We start from the raw sequence: 6,900 nt of genomic DNA on the forward strand, positions 1-6,900 counted from the left end.
TCAAAAGGGGGGATGACCTATATAGGATGTCCCAAGAGTCTTAGAGAAGCTTTAAATGGCTAAGTCTCCAAACTGCACCAAGACTTTTGGGACCCTAATCTTACTATACTATTCAGTGAAACAATGTAAACAATGTGAGATCTCTCAGATGGGCTGAGGGTAACAATTTCTTAGACTGTTGCCAAACTTGACGTTGGTTACACTAACCTGAATAGACCTAAATTTCAGGTTCCTAGAAATCACATGATTTGTATTGCTACATCAGCATTAGGTAATGGCTAATTACTAAATAAGGATAAAATAGCTAGGATTGGTGGTATTATATATTATACATATATATTATATATAATATATAGTATACATAATATATATTATATTATTTCTTGTTTCTGGGGTAGATTTTCTTGTTTTAGATAGTAAGGCTGAAATTCCTGTCCAATGGGAATTCAAAGCCAGTGGTGGGTGGGTATTTCTGCTATATAACCTTTGTCTTGGCCTTTGTGCCTTGCCTTGCTTCTCTCACTTTGTGCCTAGAGAATCTCTGGTTTGTTTGTTTTTTTTTTAAATTTGGGTAGGTGATCTCTGTCCCACACACTATTACTATATCACTATACTGTTACTACATTACTATACTATGTAGTAATATACATATATTACTACACTACAATTATAATGTAGACTAGCAGAAATGGTAGTAGTAATAATAATGATGATCCCCGAACATTATATAAATTTTAAAGTTTTTGAAGTGCTTTAAATTGCTTATCTCATTCATAATACGGTATGTGAGTCAGAGAAAGGAAATATCTTCTCCCCCTCCCCAGTCAAGGAGGGCTTCCTGGAGGAGGGAATGGCATTTAAGTTTCTTTCACCTTGTAGAATGTGTACCAGTTCAACAGGTGGTTTTGAGGAAAGGCATCCCGTAGATAGAGAATGAGGAGAGCCCAGGTACAAAAAAATCCTGAGTGTGTCAGGAAACACTGAGTATGGTCACGGCTTAATTTTGCTTTTCAGTGTTGTTTTAATGAAAAATAACTGCATGTTTGAAAAAAAGAGAGAGAAAAGAAACTATGTACTCCAGCGTTGCTGAAGCATGGTGCACATGTAGAAGTGTGGGGTGAGTCTGGAGAGGGAGAACTCTAAGATCATAGATTAGAGCTGGAAGGGACCTTAGTGAACCTGTAGGGAGTCACTGGGTGGCACAGAACCTTCAATGCCACGGTAATGAGTTTGGATACTACTGGGCTCTGAAAAGAAATGGATGAATGGCCAGAACTTCAAATACGGAAGACTAATCTGGTCTGAATGGGATGTTCCAGTGAAGACTTCTCAGTGTAACTAAAGTTTGGGATAAGATTATCCTAAATCTGGTAATAAGTTCGGGAGGTAGGATAGGGTTAAGTATAGATTTCTGTAAGTTCTTTTTTCTCTAGTGCCATATCAGTAGTTAAAGTCTGAAACATCTCTTCTGCATTTTGTAAGCTTTATTTCTGTCATGGTGACCTGGCTAATGTCTAGCTTGACTGCACAGTGTTAATTGCTTCTTTGACATTATCTCAGCAAACTAAGAAACATAGAGGTGTATACTATTTCCTTTGTTCTGTGGTAGAGTTTTGCGTAATGGACAGTTGGGGGGGTTTGCCCATTAGGGCTATTTAATCTGGTTCTTTGTTTCTGTGTCTGTCTGCCCTCATCAGAGAATACTGGGTGGAGGGACACCCAAATCTTGAGATTTGAAATAATAATAACAAATTAACTTTCTGTTTCTCCTTGGATACCTCTGTGTTTTGTTTTTTAATTTGAGTGGCATCCCACACAGTCAATATGAAAGTTGGAGGAGAGGCAGGGAAAACAACTAGAAGATGACTGAAAGAGTGGAAATAAGGGTTCTGCATGGTGGTATTGTGAATATAAATGAAGGGACAAATTCTTCAGTCATTATTTTAAACCCCTGTTCTCCCTGGTCTCTTTTTTTCAATTGTCAGGCATTTTTTTTCTCCCTCTTGCTTCCTTCATCCCTCCACTGAAAGAAAATAAAACAAACCCTTGTAACAAATATTTATAGTTAATCAAGGCAAATTCCCATATTGGCCATGTCCAAATGTGTGTTTCATTCCTCATGAGAGGTCTATGATCTCTCTATCTCCTGATCCTTCTGTCTTCATCATGGGCCTTCTGGAATTTTGACTAGTCATTGCATAACATGTTAGCTATTGTTATTATTTTAGCCTTCCAAATACCTGCCTCAGGTTGTACTTTTGTGATCTTTTTCCACCTTTGCAAAAAATTTTTGGGGGTTTGTAATGGTAGAAGAAGGGAGAAGAGAACAAAAGATGAGATCCAAGACAGTTCTATTCTTCAAACTATCTTAAACTAACAAAATGTTTTCCATTTCAAGAACAATTATACTATATAGACCTATTGAAATAATAAATTTAAAAAAATTAAAATGTGGTTTCAGTTTGAAGGTAAGGTTATCACACTGATGCAAATTCAAAAAATAAATACCTGGGGGCAGCTAGGTGGCAGAGTGGATAGAGCACCAGCCCTGAAGTCAGGAGGACCTGAATTCAAATGTGACCTCAGACCAAACACTTGACACTTACTAGTTGTGTGACCCTGAGCAAGTCAATTAACCCCAACTGCCCAAAAAAAAAAACCAAACAAAAAAAACAGTGTTAATGAATAAATAAATACCTGAACTTCCTACCTCATGTCGTGAGTTTCAAATGAGATAATCTATATAAAGAAGTCTTAACCTAGAGTTTGAGAGTCTATGGATAGATTTCAGGGGATCTGAGAACTTGGCTGGGAAAAAAAATACATCTTGGTTTTCATTAATTTCTAACTATAAAAATTTAGTCATCGTTCCTTCATGTCCAACTCTTTTGGAGCCCATTTGTGGTTTTCTTGGCAAAGACGCTAGAGTGGTTTGCCTTTTCCTTCTCTGACGCTTTTTACAGATGAGGAAACTGAGGCAAATTCAGTTAAGTGACTTGCCCAGGGTTACAAAGCTAATAAGTGTCTGAAGCCAGATTTGAACTCAGGAAGATGAGTCTTCCTGACCCCAGGCTCAGAACTCGATCTACTGTGCCACCTCCTTCCCTTTAAGTATGGCAACAAACATTATTCAGAGAAGGGGTCCCCAGGCTTCAACAGGCTGCCAAAGGGGTCTATGACATAAGGAAGGTTAAGAACCCCAGGTCTATGTAAATTGCTTTGCAAACTTTAAAGCAGTGTTATTAGTTATTTAAATTATTAGCTCTTCACAGGCAAGTTGGTAGGTGGCTCAGGTGGCTTGGACCTGGAGTTAGGAAGATCTGAGTTCCAATACGACTTCCAACACTTACTTAGTTCTATGACCTGAGGCAAGTCCCTTAACCTCTGTGTGCCTTAATTTTCTTAACTGCAAAATCAGAGTCCTACCTCACCAAGGGCTGTTGTGAAATAATGTCCCACTTAGCGCTGGGACATAATAGGTTCTTAATAAATTCTTTTTCCCTTCCTGTCCCTCCCCCTTGCCACCCTCCATCCAAATCTAATAAAGAAGCAAAACCTTTGTCCTCCATCTTGGAAACCCGTGCCCTTGTTCCTCCAGCTCTTTTATTCGGAGACACTACTAGGCTAAGAGGTGTGGCTGCTGCCAGGGGCAAGACAATGGAACCGCTTCAATGAAACTGCTCCCTCAGTTATTTCTCCTTCCCTTACAACTGAACCACAGAGAAAGCTACTGAGCCAACTGCCCCTTCTCTCCCCAGTTGGAGGAGGTGGGGGGGGAGAGGGAATAGCCCCTGGCAGTGGTATTTCTAATGGAAGATGCCAGACAACACTCCCAGTTCCCCTTCCTTAGGCCCTTTCTGTCAGTTCCTACAGTGACATTAGATACCTCCCTCTAGATAAAGTAAGTTAAGAAGCCGGCCATTTGTTTGACTTGTTATTTGTGCATTGGAAGTTGGGAGATAGGATTATGGAACCGGAGGAGGGGCTGTGCATTTAGCTCTCATTTCTCTCTCATCAAGAAGGGAGAGCTAAGCAATGGGAGGGACTGTCCCTGGGAATTTACAGGCCTGGTGGTTCTGGTGGAGACTGAATTCTAAGGCAGGTGATTGGTGATAAGCAGGAGAAATAAATAAAAAAGAATGAGAGTGGTCTGTAAACTGAAACTTTTTCTAGACACCGTACGTGTGTGTATGTGTGTGTGTCTCCGCTTGCGCGCCAGCACAGGGACGTTTGCATATAGACATGTGCCTATAAGTACTAGTGTGCTATTACCAATCAGCTCCATATAGCCATGACACACTTTTTAAGTGTAATCTGCATGATTAACATTTTCTCCATCACTTTGTTAAGCTAAGGCAAGCAACAAAACAATAAAGTAAGCCCTGATTTTGTAGTTTTTGTCATTTCCAAGGTGTAAATGCTTACACTGAAAATTTAACAAGTGGTACTCCTAAGTAGTTAGAGCTAGCTCCAGCATGCTCCTGTTTATGTGTTAGTGTGTGTATAAAACATATACACATATGTATATATAATATGTATATGTGGGCATGTGTAGATATAATACATAGGTCTGTGACCTTGTATACACATATGTGTGTGTGTGTGTGTGTTTCCAGCACAGACTTCAAAGCCATCACTGGGGAAACAAATTCTTTGAAGCCCCATGTTGTACCAACCCATGTCCATATACACAGGACAAGGTGAACCAGCCTAGACAGAGAGACAGCAGGCCACCATTTTGTTCAAAGAGGTCTCTCTTTAAACTTCCTGTGGTGCCTCTCCAGTCTATACAACACACAATTTAGCTTCTGATCATATGCCATTGTTCTCTAATGGCTACTTATTGTGTGCCCTCCCAGTGTGGCCTCCTGTTTAACTGGGTGGTAAATTCACTCAACATCTCTGGAGTTCAATTTCCTTATTTTATTTTATTGCTAGAATTTATATAGTGCTTTAAGGTTTGCAAAGCACCTTACAAAATATTATCTCATTAGATCCTCACAACTGGGAGCCAGATGCTATTATTATTCGAATTTTACAGATAAGGGAACTGAGACAGACAAAGAGGACATGACTTGCCCAGGGTCACACAGCTAGTAAGTATTGGATGCTGGATTTGAATTCGAGTCTTCCTGATTCCAGTTCCTGTGTTCTCTCCACTTTACCGCCTAGCTGCCTTTAGACTTACCTGATGGGTGTGTTGAAATATCAAATGAGGGGGCAGCTAAGTGGTGCAGTGGATAGAGCTCCGGCCTTGGAGTCAGGAGAACTTGAGTTCAAATCCAGCTTCAGACACTTGACACTAGGTGTGTGACTTTGGGCAAGTCACTTAACCCTGATTGCCTCACAAAAAAAAAATATCAAATGACCAAATAGATATGAAGGTGTTTGAAATGTTAAAAAGTAACTTCTTGTCTTCAAATCTAAACAATTTGTAATTATTGTGGCTGTGAGTATTAGTAAATTGGTAAAAAGTTATAAGCTCATTATAGTAGGATAATGGAAATGTAACTCAGACTTTCTGTGGCTCTCCTGCACTGCTGTGGGCTCCAGAAGTTCTCAATATAAATTTCATGACAGACTAGATAAAGAGAATTGAGAGAGAGTATAGATAGTGCAATACAAGCCCATTACTGTTTGCGGAGAAAAAACTCAAAGCCATGTCCTTTTGACTGTCAGTAACCTTGGTGATTCTGTTTCTCAGAGGTACAATGTTGGGTGGGGCGGGAGGAGGATTGGGAAGGGAATAAGCATTTGTATAGTACTACTACAAGCCAGGCACATGCTAAGTGTTTTACAAATGTTATTTCATTTAATCAAATGAGGTCATTGAAATAAATCATTTAATTAACTATAACTCAAATAAATATTATTTAAACAAATGTAATCTCATTCAATGGGGATAGTAATAGATGTAGTACCTATCTTAAATGGTTTTTGTGAGGTTCAAATGAGTATACACAGCAGGGTGCCCATACCACTTTGGAACCTCTACTTCAGACGTGTTGTGAGGTGTTTCAGGTAATCAAAATGAATCAAATATGGCTCAAGCCAACATCTAATGCACCCTCTACCAACAGACCAAGCAGAAGCCATAAATCAAATAGCAAAGCATTTAATTAAGACAGAATAGCAAAGTAAATAACAAGGGAAAAACAAGTCATTGAATCACTCTCAGACTCCCCATGCACAAAGGGGTATACTTTCTCACAGACTGCCACCCTGATGGGAGAGGACCTATCCCAGATGACTGACACCTCTGATGTTTTTCTAGAACACTTGTCATGATTCTATCTTGCAACAATAGGTTGTGCCTTACTGTTACAATTTTGATTAGTTCTAACAATTAGAGCATTCCAAAAAGTGGCATGGGCTCTCTCTGGAGATACTAGATCCCTCACTAAAGTCTTCAGGCAGTGGGGTAGATAACCACTTGGGGGTTATGTTATAGAGGGGATTTTTGGTTTTTCAGATACGGGTTAGACTAGATGGTCTCTAAGGTGCCTTTTCACTCTGAGAATCTGTGAGTTTATGAAGGCAAAGATTTACATGGCCTGTGGTCAAGGATATATTCCATCTCTCTTTTGTCCTTCATAGAACAGACAGGATTTGAGAGGGAATATGCCCTTAACTAAAGGTCACATAAATCAGGGTTAGATTAGACATGGTCTAAGATCCATTCCAGTCGTAAAACCTAGAATCTTCTGCTTTTGCTAATTTTATCTAAACACTGCTTGAAAGTCACATCACTTTTTCTAGAACCTTCTTGAGCTCTCTACTGATTATACATTAAGTCTGGACTCCTTTGTTTGGCATTCGATATCTTCCATGATCTGCCCCTAATCTACCTTTCTAATTTCCCATTCTTTGCTGATGAGCAAGACTCACTTTCTCTCCCAA

The sequence above is a fragment of the Phascolarctos cinereus genome, unplaced genomic scaffold (genome assembly GCF_003287225.1).
Source record: "Phascolarctos cinereus isolate Bilbo 61053 unplaced genomic scaffold, phaCin_HiC Scaffold_1;HRSCAF=81, whole genome shotgun sequence".
Taxonomy (NCBI): Eukaryota; Metazoa; Chordata; class Mammalia; order Diprotodontia; family Phascolarctidae; genus Phascolarctos; species Phascolarctos cinereus.